The following is a 17,959-nucleotide window of genomic DNA, read 5'->3' on the forward strand; positions in this document are numbered from 1 at the left end:
TTCTTTTACTTTTGACATACCCCCAAAATCCTTTTTTATTGCTTTTGACATCTCTTGCAAGCCTTAATTCATTGTCAGCTTTAGCTAACCTGATACGTGCCCTACAGGATCTGCAGACTGCATTATAATCTTCTTTAGATATGCCTCCCTCTTTCCATTTAATAAACATTTCTTTCTTTCTTTTTAGCATGTGTTTAAGTTCTGTGTTCATCCATCCTGGTTTCCTTAAATGCTTCCCATTCTTCCTACTTTTTGGGATTGTTAACGATTGTGCTTTGAGAATCTCATTTTTAAAAATTTCCCATCCTTCCTGGACATTTTTGTCCTTAAGGACATCCAGCCATTGGATCCCTCCTATTTTCTTTCTGAGTCTCTTAAAATCTGCCTTTCTAAAATCTAACCTTGAAGTTTGAGTCTTCACATGTCTTCCTCCTCTAGTTATCCAAAATTCTATAATAGCATGATCGCTGCCTCCTAGGGTCCCAGCCACCTTTACCTCCTCAACCATTTCCTCTCTGTTTATAAGGATTAGATCCAAAGTAGCAGATCCCCTTGTTTTCTCCCCTACCTTTTGGAAGATAAAGTTGTCAGCAAGAGAGGATAAGAATTTGCTTGACCTGTTAGTTTTACTTGAGAGAGATTCCCAACAAATGTCTGGATAGTTGAAATCTCCCATGACCACTACGTCATATTTTTTGGAGAACTTGGTCATTTGATACATAAAGAGTTCATCCATATCTTCAGCTTGCCCAGGTGGCCTGTAGTAAATGCCTACAATGGTGTCCTTTCCGTTGTTCTCTCCTTGTATTCTTACCCAAACAGTTTCCACAGAACTCCCAGTCTCTGAAGCTTCAATCTCTGTGCAGATATACGCTTTTCTAACATACAATGCGACACCTCCTCCTCGTTTATCAAGTCTGTTTCTTGCAAATAAGTTGTATCCTTTTAGCCTTTTATTCCAATCATGTGTATCGTCCCACCAAGTTTCAGTGATTCCAATGACATCATATTCCTTTTCCTGCATTAGTAGTTCCAATTCTCCTTGTTTGTTGCCCATGCTTTGTGCATTTGTATAAAAACATTTTAGTTTGTGATTGGTTTCTCTTCCTCCCATATTTTTATTATTTAAATTGTTTTGTCTTTGTCTTTGTGATTATGACCTTAGTAGGTCATAATCACTATGACCTACTAAGAAATAGCAGAGAAATCCTGCATCCAGAACTAATAGATAACAAAGAACACAACTGCACATATAACGAACAGTCTACCTGAAAAAGACAGAACTGTTTAGTATAGCCTCTTGAGATCGAGATAGAATATACATAAATATTGTTATCTAAGTTGTATATTACACGGCTCCCAGACAATCAATCTTCATACATTTACCCACACATATTTAGGTTAAAGTGCTTTAATGCTAAACAGCTAATCACTGCATATGTGTAGACCTGGCCATATAACGTAAGAATATTATATCAGGCAAGTCCATATTGGATCAGGCTCCAAGAACCAGCAACCTTCTGAAAGTCACAAGGGAGGTCCAAAAGTATATGGGACTTTAACCATCACTTTTCCAGTTACAGTACAAAAGTATTATACACCAATAGCACTCACAGATGAAAATTAATGTGCAGAAAAAAGATCTAGAGAACACATGAGACACATTCCAGGGTTCATATATTACCTAACTCATGTCCAAACTCAATGCATGTGTAAAGCTTCACATAAACGGTCTATGTAGAGGATATATTAAACACTAACACAATACTTTAACATTTTTGTCTGTCTTTATCAGATTCATAGTCTTCTACTTTTCTTTAGTTATGAGCTTCTTTTGATCTTTATCCTTAATTCTCTTTCCAGATCACTGGCAACTGTCCCACACAGCATAGGTACTCAAATAGGACAAAGATCATAGGCGGGAGAAATTCGGCACTGACTTTGAAGCAAAAGCAGACAGGTAAGTATCACTAAACACAGTATGGGACAACACAGCAGTCAATGGACAAAAACAACCAATAATCACATATAATTAAAAACAGGAGTACCCTTTAAAACAACCACACTAGACGAAGCTTTTGAAGCTCAAACTTTCCTTTAATCCTCTTGGTGAAACAGTTTTTAGAGTAAAAATCCACTTACAATCTCTTTTAAGCAGTTCTCTCTTATAGTCTCCTCCTCTTACTCCGAGGTGGACCAAATCAATACCTCTGACCCTAGGACATATTGGGTTACTATTATGGTACATTCTGTAGTGTCTGGGAATAGTTTTCAGACCGTCAATATCGGTAACATTAGCTGCATTTTTAATATCTCTAAGATGCTCCAGAACTCTGACCCGAAGTTGCCTGGTTATCATGCCTATGTATATCAGAGGGCACGAACAACACATATAGTATATCACCATCTTGGTTTTACAGTTTGTAGGGTGTGTGATCTTATATGTGATCAGGCCCTGACTGTCAGTGAAGGTGTTAATTATCTCCATGTGGCTACACACAGAGCAATTCCCACATTCAAAAGAGCACCAAACAGGTCCCAATCTATCTGAAAATGGAGACCTGATTGAGGCCACATAGTGGCTACGCATGATTAAATATTTGAGGTTCTTAGACCTTTTCCATGTTACCGATGGATAATTAGGGAGATGCTTTTTTAAATCAGCGTCAGTAAGCTGCACTGGCCAATTTTTCCTAAGAATCGCAATAATGTCTTCCTAACGAGAATTGAACAAAGTGACCAATCTAATTTGAGAATTAGCATCCTGCCTGGTTTTTGTCCTACCCAGAAGGCTGTCTCTTGACCTAAATTTGGCCCACTTATAGCCTGCCTGAATACTTCTACGATTGTAGCCTTTTTGCTGAAAGTTGTTGGTAAGTATATGGGCTTGATGCTCAAATTTCGCATCATCGGAACATATCCTCCTTCTTCCGTTGATACTGGCCTATTGGGATTGCCCTCTTGACAGCAAGATGATGAGACATGAAGTAGTGTGTTTGTTGCCATACCTTTACGAAACACATCCATAGTGATGAAATTATCAATGCCTCTCGCAATCAAAATATCCGGGAACTCCGCCTGATCCCTGCTGTATTTCCAGGTTAGATGGATATTATACTGATTATCATTTAGCTTACCCAGAAATTTATTCAGAGATGTTACCGATCCCTTCCAGATAAAGATGATGTCATCAATATACCTCGACCATGAGACCACGGAGTCAAAGTCCTCCAACTCATACACAGCCTCCTTCTCCCACAGCTCCAGGAACAGGTTAGCGTATGAGGGTGCACAAGTAGCCCCCATCACTGTCCCCTGGGGCTGCAGGAAATACCAGTCTTTAAAAACAAAAAAATTATCTGTCAATGCAAATTGTACTAAACTAATAATAAACTCAATTAACTGAGGATCGAAAAAATGATGTGTCAATGCAAATTGTACTAAACTAATAATAAACTCAATTAACTGAGGATCCAAATCAGTAGCATACAAAAAAGATTTTGACACCGTGATCCTATGGTCATGATGGATAGCGGTATAGAGTGACATCACAGATGACAAGGAGCATGTCCAATTCAAGTTGAATCTGATTATGTCATCTTAGAATATCCATGGTATCTTTTACAAATGATGGTGTCTCTACACATCGTTGTATATAGTGATTGATATACCGGCAGGGATTTTCACACATGCCTTCTATCCCAGCCACAATTGGCCGACCAGGAGAATTTTTTATATTCTTGTGAATTTTCGGCGTGAGGTAAAAAGTTGGTACTACCGGAAAATCTGTGACCAATCCCTCCAACATTTTTTTGGAAATTAGAACTTGTTGATAATCAGTATGTAAACTTAAATCCAATTGGGCTTTAAAATTCAATAAAGGGTTTGAATCAAGGAGCTTATAGCAATGCCGCATATTGAGTTGCCTAAAGGCTTTACGCTCATACCCATTTGCCGACCATAGCACAACATTTCCCCCCTTTTTGGCTGTTTAAATAGCCAAATCACTCATATTTCTGAGTTCTTTGATAGCTCTATTTTCTCTGGCCTAAGGTTATGCCTATAAACATTTTCAGGAATTTTCAATAGTTCTTCCTTGATCTACTGGACAAAAATGTCCACATAGGGACAAATACCCGAAGGGGGGAAGAGTTGAATGGCCGTGCAGATATGCAGGAGTATTGGACTCACCATAATCAGTCTGTTCAGCTAGCAGGGATTCTAAATCAGCTAAGGCCTCTTGCTCCCTATTCAAAGGGAAGATCTGTCTATCCTGAGGCTATGTGCCCTCGATGCAGAAATGAATCAGAAAATTTCTGCAGCATTTCTGCATCTCCCTGGCAGAAAAAATGCATGCAGATTGTGCATGCGTTTTTCCTGCAGAATACATGCGGAATACATGCGGATTCATATGCGTATCCACATGCGTTAACGCATGTGTTTCCGCATGCGGACTGACAAGCACTTTCCAGGCGATAGCATCACTTGGAAAGTGCTTGACAACTAGGTCACACTATATAAATCTATGCAAATGGCATGGATTTATAAAGTGTGACCATAAAAATAAAAAAATAAAGCTATACTTACCCCCGATCCCCTGCGCTCGTGCTGGCTTCTTCCTGGTTGCCGGGCTCTCGCGAGACAGCCTGCGGTCACATGACCGCGACGTCATCTCAGGTCCTGGAAGGAGAAGCGCTGCAGGGGCCGCCGGACAGGTGAACATAAACTTTAATTATTATTTTATTTTTTTTTTCACAAGTACAATGGTACCCAGGTCAGGATGAGAGTCTTCTCTCCTCCAGAACTCGGTGCCATCCCCACATTGAATCGCATATAATCCGCATGTACAAATGTACAGACACGGATTTTATGCGTCTCAATGCAAGTCAATGGCGGCAATTACGCAGCGCTTCCGCAAAATTAATGAACATGCTGCGGATTTATGAGCGTTGCAGAAACGCTGCGGAAAAATCCGCAGCATGTGCATTGACATTGCGGAATGCCATTGGGGACCATGGGGTGCGGATTACCATGCATTTTTTATGCGTTTCCGCTGCGGAAATTCCACAGCGGAAAAGCATGAAAAACGCATCGTGGGCATGCAGCCTGATTGGAAAAAAACTTCTTATATGTCAATTTCCGAGCAAACAGCTCCAAGTCCTTCACCATGAAGCAGTTGTCGCTGGCCGCTGGGGAAAACGTAAGCCCCTTCTTGAAAACACTCAGTTGTACAGATGTTAAGCATTTACTGGATACGTTTATTACCTTAGGGGTCAGTGTTGCTTCCTGTGTATAATTGCATGTGCGGTGGTAAATGGTCGGTGTGGTAGATTTGTGGTTGGGCTGCTCGACCTGCTGCCCATCTCCAAAACCACTTTGATTTACTAAAAAAAATTTTTTTCTACTCTGCATCCGTGTCTGTGTGAGTAGTGTGCCTAACTAATTTTTTCTACTCTGCATGTGTGTCTGTAGGAGTAGTGTGACTAACCAATTTTTTCTCTGCACACATGTGTGAGAGTAGTGTGCATAAAAACAAAATGTTCTACTCTGCATCCATGTCTGTAGAACTAGTGTGTGTAAAAACAAATTGCTCTACTCTGCATATGTGTCTGTGAGAGTAGTGTGTGGGAAACAAATTGTTCTACTCTGCACGTGTGTCTGTGGGAGTAGTGTGCCTAACCAATTATTTCTCCTCTGCACGCGTGTCTGGGGGAGTACTGTGCATAAAAACAAATTGCTCTACTCTGCATCTGTGTCTGTGGGAGTAGTGTGCGTAAAAACAAATTGTTCTACTTTGCACGTGTGTCTGTGGGAGTAGTGTGCCTAACCAATTTCTTCTACTCTGCACGTGTGTCTGTAGGAGTAATGTGTGTAAAAACAAATTGATCTACTCTGCATCTGTGTCTGTGGGAGTAGTGTGCATAAAAACAAATTTCTCTACTCTGCAAGCGTGTCTGTGGGAGTAGTGTGTGTAGTAACAAATTGTTTTACTCTGCACGTGTGTTTGCAGGAGTAGTGTGCCTAACCATTTTTTTCTACTCTGCACGCGTGTCTGTGGGAGTAGTGTGCATAAAAACAAAATGTTGTACTCTGTACCTGTGTCTGTGAGAGTAGTATGCGTAGAAATAAAATTGATCTACTCTTCATCTGTCTGTGGGAGTAGTGTACGTAAAAACAAATTGTTCTACTCTGCACCCATGTCTGTGGGAGTAGTGTGCTTAACCATTTTTTTCTACTCTGCACGTGTGTCTCTGGGAGTAGTGTGCGTAAAAATCATTTAAAAAAATGAGGAGTGCATCAACTAGGGGACATGGACATGGCCTTGGTGGTGCTGGTGTAGCTGTTGGTGGTGGTGGTGTAGCTGTTGCAGGGAGAGGATGTGTTCGTTTTGTGTCTGCTAGCGTGCCCAAATGAAACACCTTCCTCTGGTGCACGCAGGCAGCAGGATGTTCCGCGTCATTTCAAAGGGCCAAGTACCGCTACAAGAATGGTGAGGCCAGAACATGTTGATGCTGTGTAAGATTGCATGGCTGAGAGTGCCTCCAGTTCCTTTGCTTTATCTTTCATCTGGTCCCCTGCAGAAAGCGCTGTGTTGCCAACTGAGGACCATGGTCATTCAGCTTCCACCTCACCACCTTGCAAATAAGCCAAGCAGTCTGAGCCCCAAGTCATGCAGCAGCCTCTTCTGCTTTTTGATGAGTTCGCTGGCTGTGGTTCCATGGCTCATCCTCTTGGCCCTGCCCCAAAAGTGGAAGAGACTGAGTGCACTGATGCCCAACCACTTGATAAGTTGGAGGATGAGTACATTGGAGGGCTAGTGCACACGGTCAGCGGACCACCACACCACATTTCAGAGGAGGATGAAAAATAGTAGCCAACTGCAGCATCTTTCTCCAGTGTGCAGACCAGCAGGGAGGGCAGGTGTGAGGACTGGATGGAAGCTGAAGCGGGAGATGATGAGGTCCTAGACCCCACATGGAGCGAAGGCCATCATAGTAACATGCGCAGTTCGGAGGAAGTCCCAGAAGCACAGCAAAAGAGGGAGCAGTGTGCAAAAGCACAGCAGGGGGCCCTCAGCCAATATGTTGGCTGTTTGACAGATTTAATACATGTGAGGAATGCCTATTTCTTAGGCATTCCTCACATATATTAAAGTTGTTAAACAGTCGCAAATCTGCGCACGGAGTGACTAAAACATAACGCCAGAGTACGCTAAAGATACTCGGTGAGCACCCGAGCATGCTCGCCGAATGGGTTAACAGAACATACTCACTCATCACTAGTTACTATACATTTACTTACTACAGTGTGCCAACTTTCTATGTATCTATTCTAGGTTATATTTTTTACTCACCTTTCTGTGCTCCAGCGCTGGTTCTACGCCTCTTCCTTGATCTTTCTTGTCAGGTGCAAGAGTAACTTCACAACTACTGTTGCACATTACTGCTGCAATTAATCACTTGGCTCAGGGGTGATGCTGAGGTTGTCGGGAAGAGCCACCGACTCCAGTGAATAACTACATAGTAATCACATGCAACTTTAGTCATAATGTAACTGCTGTAGTCTTTCAACAAAGATCGGCGCTGGAACTTGGAAAGGTGAGTAGCAGCTCTGGCTTTTTAAGCTTTTGAAGCTTATGGGACATAAAATAATGTTTGAAAAATTTATTTTGATTATAGGGCAACAGTAATTCCTGCTCTACTCCATAATGAAACATATGCAACCTGTAAGCAAATGAAGTTAACAGTAGTGTTGAGCGAGTACTAAAATGCTCGGGTGCTCGAAGCTCGGGCCGAGCTCACCGTGATACTCGGGTGCTCGACCCGAGCAACGAGCCCAATGTTAGTCTATGGGAGACCCGAGCACCCCCGGCAGTCTGTAGAAAGCCTAAAAAGTGCCCAAAACGATAGTGACAGTGCTCAAAAGACAGGAGGGCAGCATGGGGATCGCCCCTGGAAGCATTTCTGACCCCCAGGTCACTGCTGTCAACAACGTAGTCAGAGGTATTAAGCCACTTTTACGGGCTCACAATAAAACGTTCAAAAACGAAACTGAAACGGTTTTCCTGTGAAATATGTTAAGGAATTTCCTTTCCAGGGTAAAGACTTGTGAATAAGGTAAAATAAATAACCAAAAACAAAAATACTTCTCCACACCTTGGGCTATGTTCACAAGTAGCATTTTTCATGCGTTTTTGCACTTTTGTATTGCTTTCAACCGTGACAAATGCATTCACCAGGAAATGTCATTTTAACATTTTACAACCTTATCTGGCCATGTGCTGTGTGACACATGCATACAGTGCTGAAAAGACATGGGAACAGCATGGGGAAGACCCCTGGAAGCATCTCTGACTCCCAGGTCACTGCCTAAAAGTGTGCCCATCAGAAGTGATCCTTGCCGCATCAGAAGATGCAGACTTGCAACTATCCCCGTGCAAGTCCTTGTCCCAGGGCAGTGTTCAATTGTAACTCCCCCATTCCTTGCAATGCAAGCGCATATATGCAGCCAAACAACCAAACAACCCGCAGGCTGCAATACCATACTGCTAGCTTTCACTTGAAATGGGGCCTTTTAGTTTGGAGGAGGCCGAAGCTGGCCACTACCGCATGGCTGCTTCGGCAGCGAGGTATCCATACTCAGTCCCCAGCCGCCCGGTGGCCGGGTGTCCACGCTCGGTCCCCAGCCGCCAGGGGGCGGCCGGGTGTCCATACTCGGTCCCAAGCCTCCACGCGGCCGGTAGTGCACACATGGTCCCCAGCCACCTGGGGGCGGCCGGGTGTCCATAAACCGTCCCCAGCCGCCCCAATTTCTCCTGTCACCTTCCCACACACTTTTCTTAGCCTGGTCTGCTTTAGGGCAGCATTGGACGAGCCCACCAGAGAACCAGACTCCTCCGGTGGGCCCTTGCTTCTCCATCAGGGGAGTTAAGAGTGCCAAGGTGAGGAGCATGATGATGATGATAGAAGTTAGCACCTGCTTTGTTTTCTTGGAATGCAAGCGTAAGTGTGCAGCCTGCCACCCACCCACCCCCAGGCTGCAATACCATACTGCTAGCTTCCACGTGAAATGGGGCCTTTTAGTTTGGAGGAGGCCGAAGCTGGCCACTACCTCATGGCTGCTTCGGCGGTCAGGTATCCATACTCAGTCCTCAGCCGCCCGGCGGCTGGGTGGCCATAAACGGTCCGCAGCTGCCCCTATTTCTCCTGTCACTTTCCCCCACACTTTTCTTAACCTGGCCTGCTTTAGGGCAGCATTGGACGAGCCCACCAGAGAACCAGACTCCTCCGGTGGGCCCTGGCTTCTCCATCAGGGGAGTTGAGAGTGCCAAGGTGAGGAGCATGATGATGATGATGATAGAAGTTAGCATCTGCTTTGTTTTCTTGGAATGCAAGCGCATGTATGTAGTAGCGGCTAGGCCTGAGGTGGTCAGCATTTTGGCGCATATCCTACCTCCTCTGAGGATTGCTGGATGTTTTCCTGCTACTATCCCAGTTCTATGACTCCCATTAAAACAAAGCTTCAGGTGATAAATGATGGATGAGGTGGTGGCAAAGGAGAAAGACCAGGAGGAACAGGGACCATTCACATCAATATCAGGCCAGTCAACCACAAATGTCTTGTAGGATATGTTTCTGTATCAAAAGGAGCAGTTCGGCAACACAGTTATAGGGCATACAGTGAGTGCAATGCCTACCAAAAATTTAGAGGCACTCCAATGCCCCTTGGAAGTGACATGGAGGTCAGAGGGCCTTAACTAAACCATTTTTTCCATTTATAGCAACTGGGTCTCCTGTGCACTGTTGGAAGGCTTTCCAAAAATTATGAGGAACTACAATGCCCCTTGAAACAGACGTGGATTACAGCGTACTAAAAACCTTCTACCCATTATTGGGGAGTGGGTCTCCCTTAGTGTTCGTCTATGCATTGAAAAGCAAAAGCTGACTAAAATTAGGAGGAAATGCAATGCCCGTTGGAAGAGTCGTGGAGGTCACAGTAGCTTAACAAAATGGTTTTAATGCCCCTTGGAAAAGTGGTGGAGGTCACAGTAGCTTAACAAGACAGTTTTAATGCCCCTCAGAAGAGACGTGGAGGTCGCAGTAGCTTAACAAGATGGTTTTAATGCCCCTTGGAAAAGTGGTGGAGGTCACAGTAGCTTAACAAGATGGTTTTAATGCACCTTACAAGAGCCATACAGTACAGCATCTTAAAAACATTATTCCCATAATTGGGGAGTGGGTCTCCCATAGTCTTTGCTTATGCCTTCCAAGCAAAAGCTGCCAAAAATTAGGAGGAAATGCAATACCCGTTCGAAGAGTCGTGGAGGTTAGAGTTAATTAAAAACGACATTTCAATGCCCCTTGGAAGAGCTGTGGAGTTCAGAGTGGATTAACAATATGCTTTTAATGCCCCTCCGAAGAGACGTGAAGGTCCCAGTAGCTTAACAAGATGGTTTTAATGCCCCTTGGAAAAGTGGTGGAGGTCACAGTAGCTTAACAAGATGGTTTTAATGCCCCTCGGAAGAGACGTGGAGGTCGCAGTAGCTTAACAAGATGGATTTAATGCACCTTGGAAAAGTGGTGGAGGTCACAGTAGCTTAACAAGACAGTTTTAATGCCCCTTACAAGAGCCATACAGTACAGCATCTTAAAAACATTATTCCCATAATTGGGGAGTGGGTCTCCCATAGTCTTTGCTTATGCCTTCAAAGCAAAAGCTGCCAAAAATTAGGATAGAGAAACTTGCAATGCCTCTTACAAGAGCCATGCAGTACAGCTTATTGCAAACATTATTCCAATTATTGGGGAGTGGGTCTCCCATAGTCTTTGCTTATGCCTTCCAAGCAAAAGCTGCCAAAAATTAGGAGGAAATGCAATGCCCGTTCGAAGAGTCGCGGAGGTTAGAGTTAATTAAAAACAACATTTCAATGCCCCTTGGAAGAGCTGTGGAGTTCAGAGTGGTTTAACAAGACGCTTTTAATGCCCCTCGGAAGAGACGTGGAGGTCCCAGTAGCTGAGCAAGATGGTTTTAAAGCCCCTCGGAAGAGACGTGGAGGTCGCAGTAGCTTAACAAGACGGTTTTAATGCCCCTTGGAAAAGTGGTGGAGGTCACAGTAGCTTAACAAGACGGTTTTAATGCCCCTCGGGAGAGACGTGGAGGTCGCAGTAGCTTAACAAGACAGTTTTAATGCCCCCTGGAAAAGTGGTGGAGGTCACAGTAGCTTAACAAGACGGTTTTAATGCCCCTCAGAAGAGACGTGGTGGTCGCAGTAAATTAACAAGATGGTTTTAATGCCCCTTTGAAGAGACGTGGAGGTCCCAGTAGCTTAACAAGACGCTTTTAATGCCCCTCGGAAGAGAAGTGGAGGGCGCAGTAGCTTAACAAGATGGTTTTAATGCCCCTTGGAAAAGTGGTGGGGGTCACAGTAGCTTAACAAGACGGTTTTAATGCAACTTACAAGAGCCATACAGTACAGCATCTTAAAAATATTATTCCCATTATTGGGGAGTGGGTCTCCCACAGTCTTTGCTTAAAAGCTGACAAAAATAAGGACGGAGGAACTTTCAATAATGGCAACATGGACCACGGTCACCCTGGTGGTATAGTGGTGGTGGAGGCTGAGGATTAGGAGAAGAACATAAAACGGCCGAAATGAGGAAGCGTATACCCATGTGTGGGTGTGAAGAGGTGCATGTGAATACACCTCCCGAAATAGCACAGTGGATTTGACTTTATGATACTCTGCTGCAGGCCAGGACCAACAAGGCGTACGGAGCGAGTTCATTCCAAGTGTCCAGCTTGGATACCCAATAATTAAAAGGCACAGAGGATCACGGAGGACGCTGGTACGGTCGGCAAGGTACTCCCTCACCATCTTTTCAAACTTTCCACTCCTTGTGAGAGTACCCTGCGCCTCAGGGTCTGTCCAAAGGGAGGATCTGAGAAAACTGTCCCAGAACGTTGACAGTATTCTCCTGTCTCAGCTGGATTGGAGTTGTGTCACTCTCGCATGTACGCCTTGGTTGGGCAACTAACTGTGACCTCTGCCGCTAGCGTGATCAGATGGGAATTTTTTTAACAATTCTGCAGCAAGGGCCCTCTGGTACTGCCCCATTTTTGTAGACCTCTCCACCTCAGTAATAAGAGAGTGAAAGTTCTCCTTGTAGTGGGGGTCTAACATTTTGACAACGCGAGGGTCACGGTTAAGGCAGCGTAACATAAAATCAGCCATGCGTGCCAGACTGGTAATGGGCAAGACTTCCGTGTCCTCACCAAGATGATGACTGACCATGCTCTCCTACTCCTCCTCCCCCCTGTCCTCAGGCCACCCACGCTGAACCGACGGTATGACAGTTGTACAGGTACTACCTACCGTCTACATCGCATGATACCAGCTCCTGTTCTTCCTCCTCCACCTCCTCCTTCTCTCCTTCATTGTCCCCCAATGCATGTTGGGATGAGATGAGGCTGGGCTGTGTGTAATCGACTGCTACAGCTTCTTGATGCATCTCATCATACTCTGGCTGCAATGCCTCCTCTTTAATTCTCTGCAGAGAGCGTTGCAAAAGACAGACAAGTGGAATGCTGACGCTAATGATGGTGTCATCGCCACTCACCATCTTGGTGGACTCCTCAAAGTTTGTCAAGATGGTACATATGTCAGACATCCAGGTCCACTCCTGAGGTCTTATGTGTGGAGTCTGACCTGAATATCGACAGCCTTGTTGCAGCTAGTACTCCACAACTGCTCTCTTCTGCTCACAAATCCTTTGCAACATGTGGAGGGTAGAGTTACAACATGTGGGGACATCACACACCAGTCGGTGTGATGGAAGCTGCAAACGCTGCTGCAACACAGCAAGGGCGGTGAAAATGAGCTGACAGGCGGCGTACTATGACGAGCAGATCTGGTAACTCGGGATAGGATTTAAGAAACCGCTGAACCACGAGGTTAAGCACATGAGCCAGGCATGGTACGTGTGTAATCTCGCCTCGCCTCAGAGCCGCCACCAGGTTACGGCCATTGTCACACACGACCATGCCTGGATGTAGGTTCAGCGGTCTCAGCCACAGATCTGCCTGCTCATTCACAGATGTCCACAACTCACAAGCAGTGTGAGATTTCTCACCTAAGCTTATGAGTTTCAGCACAGCCTGTTGCCACTTGGTGGAGGCAGTACTGCAGTGCTTCCAGCTTGTAACTGATATAACTGATGTGATATGTGAGATGGAGGCTGAACATGAGGAGGAGGAGGAGGATGATGCGCAGGAGCTGTACACTGTGGGGGCAACTTTGACTGACATAGGATCCGCAATCCTTGGTGTGGGGAGGATGTGTTCCGTCCCAAGGTCCGACTGGGTCCCGGCTTCCACTATGTTTACCCAGTGTGCCGTCAGGGAGATGTACTGTCCTGGCCACAAGCACTTGTCCACATGTCCGTTGTCAGGTGGACTCTCCCAGTAACTGCGTTGTTGAGGGCACGGCAGATGTTTTGGGACACGTGCTTGTGTAGTGCAGGGATGGCACACCGGGCAAAATAGTGTCGGCTGGGGACCGAGTACCGAGGGACGGCCACCGCCATAAGGTTGCGGAAGGATTCCATCTCCACCAGCCTAAAAGGCAGCATTTCCAACGCAAGCAGTCGTGAAATGTGCAAATTTAGGACTGTGACCTGTGGGGCGTTGGCTGCGAATTTCCGCTTTCATTCAAAGGTCTGGGATATGGACAATTGAACGATGCGGTGGGACGTGGACGTGGACGTTGATTCTGTTTCTTGAGAAACTGCCATAACAAATGATGACTGACAGGAGGGGGCATCTTTGCATGCATTATGGACAGGGGATTGCCTTGCACACAAAAGGGGGTTCTATTGCATGCACAACAGCGGAAGAAGCATTGGTGACACCTGCTGACACTGGTCGTGGACCCTGGGGTTCACCCCACAAAGTCGGGTGCTTTGCTGCCATGTGCCTGATCATGCTGGTGGTGGTCAGGCTGGTAGTGTTGTCACCCCTGCTGATGCTAGCATGGCAGGTGGTACAAATGGCCTTTTTGGGGTTATCAGCAGAGTCTTTAAAAAAATTCCAGACTCTGGAAGACCTACAGGTTGTACTGGCAATGTCCCTCATGTTGGTGTTACGGGGAACTGTTGCCTGCCTTCTGTGTGCGGCCACCACACTGCTTCTTCCTACCTGTTGGGGTACTCTGCCTCCCTCACCCTGTGTGCTGCTGGCCTCGCTCTGCATGTCCTCCTGCCACGTTGGGTCAGTTACTAGATCATCCACCACCTCCTCCTCTTCCACTTGTGCACCACGATCCTCCTCCTCACTTCGTGGCAATTGTGTCTCGTCATCGTCCACTTCTTGTGACAAATTGCCAGCGTCGACTTCCTGTAGCCGTGGCTGTTCAAATATTTGGGCATCGCTACATGGGATCTCCTCTTCCACCACTTCAAGCGGAGCAGGCGAGGGGCACAAATCTGGAAATGGACCAGTGAACAGCTCTTCAGAGTGTTCAAGTGTGTGATCAGTTGCTGTCTGACGAAACTCGGCATGGTGGGAGGAAGGAGCATCAGGGTGAGGAGGAGTATGCGGTCGAGACTCATGGCTACTAAGATTTGACCGTGTGAAAGACAGACCGGAGGTGGTGGTGCCCAGGTAACTGGAAGTATTATCTGCTATCCAATTAATAACCTGTTCACACTGATCAGTTCACAATACTGGTGTTGTTCTGTGCTTCCTTAGTAATTCGGTCAAGAAGTGGGAGCGAGAAGATGTGGCTGTTGGTTGTGGCACATTTTCACCTTGGCCACGGCCCCGTCCTCTGCACGCACCATCACCAGAACGTCCAGTTCCACGTCCCTTGCCTCGCGCCTTGCCCATTGTAAAGGAAGTAAAATAGCTTACACTCGCACTATCAATGGTAAAAGGGTAACAAAAAGTAGATTAGAACCGTGGAAGAGGAAAACCACAGTTCTATTTCTCTGGCCTACACCCGACTCTTTTAAACAATCTGAACAATCAGGGAGTAACTATTACTGTTATTCTTTACGCAAAAAATGCCAAAAGCAGGATAATAGAGATTTCTTTACCGTGGAACGGTAAAACCACAGTTATAATTTGCTGGTGTATACCAGACTCTTTTAAACAGATATATTGGTGTCTGAACAATCAAGAAACACTATTACTGTTTTTCTTTACGGAAAAAATACCAAAAGCTGGATAATAGAGATTTTTTACCGTGGGACGGCAAAACTACAGTTATAATTTACTGGTGTATACCAGACTCTTTTAAACAGATATATTTGTGTCTGAACAATCAGGAGACACTATTACTGTTTTTCTTTACGGCAAAAAATGCCAAAAGCAGGATAGTACAGCGATTTGACCCGTGGAACTGCAAAACCACAGTTATAATTTACTGGTGTATAGCAGACTTTTTTTAAATAGATATATTTGCGGCTGAACAGTGAGCGACATACTCAAACTATTTTTTTTTAGGTAAAAATGGCCCAAAAGTGGATAATACAGAGGTTTGAACCGTGGAACTGCAAAACCACACTTCTATTTCTCTGCCCTTCACCAGACTATTTTCAACAGCTATATTTGTGTCTGAACAATCAGGAGACACTAATACTGTTTTTCTTTACGGCCAAAAATGCCAAAAGCAGGTTTTTAGAGATTTTTCACCGTGGAACGGCAAAACCACATTTGTAATTTACTGGTGTATACCAGACTCTTTTTAACAGATATATTGGTGTCTGAACAATCAGGAGACACTATTACTGTTTTTCTTTACGGAAAAAATACCAAAAGCTGGATAATAGAGATTTTTTTACCGTGGGACGGCAAAACCACAGTTATAATTTACTGGTGTATACCAGACTCTTTTAAACAGATATATTTGTGACTGAACAATCAGGAGACACTATTACTGTTTTTCTTTACGGCAAAAAATGCCAAAAGCAGGATAATACAGAGATTTGTCCCTTGGAACTGTAAAACCACAGTTCTATTTCTCGGGCCTACACCAGACTATTTTCAACAGATATATTTGTGTTTGAACAATCAGGAGACACTATTACTGCTTTTCTTTACGGCAAAAAATGCCAATAGCAGGATAATTGAGATTTTTCACCGTGGAATGGCAAAACCACAGTTATAATTTACTGGTGTATACCAGACTCTTTTAAACAGATATATTGGTGTCTGAACAATCAGGAGACACTATTACTGTTTTTCTTTACGGAAAAAATACCAAAAGCTGGATAATAGAGATTTTTTACCGTGGAACGGCAAAACCACAGTTATAATTTACTGGTGTATACCAGACTTTTTTAAATAGATATATTTGCAGCTGAACAGTGAGCGACACACTCAAACTGTTTTTTTTTAAGGTAAAGATGGCCCAAAAGTGGATAATACAGAGGTTTGAACCGTGGAACTGCAAAACCACTCTTCCATTTCTCTGGCCTACACCAGACTCTTTTAAAAATATATATTTGTGTCTGAACTGTCACAGACACACTTTGTTTTTGTTTTTTTGGGGGGGGACACCAAAAAGTTAATAAGATGGGTATTTGTACAGTGTGAAGGAGGAAAAAAAAAAAGAGGATTTAGATGAAAAAAAAAGGATTTTTCCTGGCCCCCGAGACCTGGAGCTAAGTCCAGCAATTTCAGCAACAGGAGCACACAGCACTGTAATGCAGCGTTTGCTGGTATAATGCCTGCGTCTCCTATACAGCCTGCCTGCCTGATATCTGGGATGGATATTAGTCCTGAGAAGGACTGTTTGTTTGATCTGGCAGCCTTTACAGACCCTACACTAACTATTTCGCAGTATAAATCTCTCCCTAAATCAGCAGCGCTGTCCCTACACTGTCTGATCCCAGCCGTCTGTGTCCAAGATGGCGGCGCCCGGTTTTAAATACTTGAGGTGACGCTGTGCGGCCAGCCAATCAATGTAATGCCCACAACCAACATGGCTGCGGCATTACAGTGACTGGCTGGCGATCCCTGCATGTTCATTGGCTCTGTAAAGAGCGCCAAACATGCAGGGCGGAGACCCGAGCTCCCGCCCGAGTAACCCGGAAATGCTCGGTGCTCGCCGAACATCCCGAGTTGCGTGATGCTCGGGCGAGTACCGAGCAGTGTCGAGCATGTTCGCTCAACACTAGTTAACAGCAGAAATAATTCTATTTTAACTTTTTAATTTAGAACATATACAAATGTAGCATATGTTGACACTTAAAACATTACATGTCCTCATGCAGCAAACATCAAATTGAAACTTTACAGAAGACGAGCCATTAAAAGTGTCGGTTTAAGGTTTGCTGCGTTATCGCATTGTCAGTTTGATGATTGCTACATGTGTATTAAATTATGGCTTTAGAATTTACTTTGCTAAGTGAAGGATTTTCCTTTGCTTTCCAATGTGATGTGTTGCCTAGATTTTTAAATGTAACTAATGATAATGAACAGACACACTAGAGAATATGGAGCAAGAGAACAATGCAACGTCCTTCAGTGCAAATAATGGGCAGATAATTGTTCAGTATCATTAATACACTAGTTACCCACTCTATCTTTTACAGATATCGCATGAGTCATAAAGTAAACGTGTATCGCTATCATCATACATAACCATTTAGATCTCCTCAGTGTTTGCGGAATAGTTGATTGACATTTTAGCTGATAGTATTAATGTACTGTATACAGGTTCAGCCCAGCCACAGGCAAGCATTTTGGTTAACAAGGTCTACACTATAATCAGAATACCTTATAAATCTCAATTTCAATACTCTATGTCCCAAGTGTTGTGGCAACAGTGCTGATGAGATGCATTTATTATGGACAAGACTTATCCCCAAAGCTGTCTGGTCTAGATGTTGATTAGTAATTACATTTTTTGTAGCTATGAAGTTAGGTTAAGCTTTGACCAGGCCAGAAACATGTAGGT

This window comes from Phyllobates terribilis, unplaced genomic scaffold (genome assembly GCF_046119375.1).
Source record: "Phyllobates terribilis strain yellow unplaced genomic scaffold, ASM4611937v1 Scaffold_1__5_contigs__length_1240528914, whole genome shotgun sequence".
Taxonomy (NCBI): Eukaryota; Metazoa; Chordata; class Amphibia; order Anura; family Dendrobatidae; genus Phyllobates; species Phyllobates terribilis.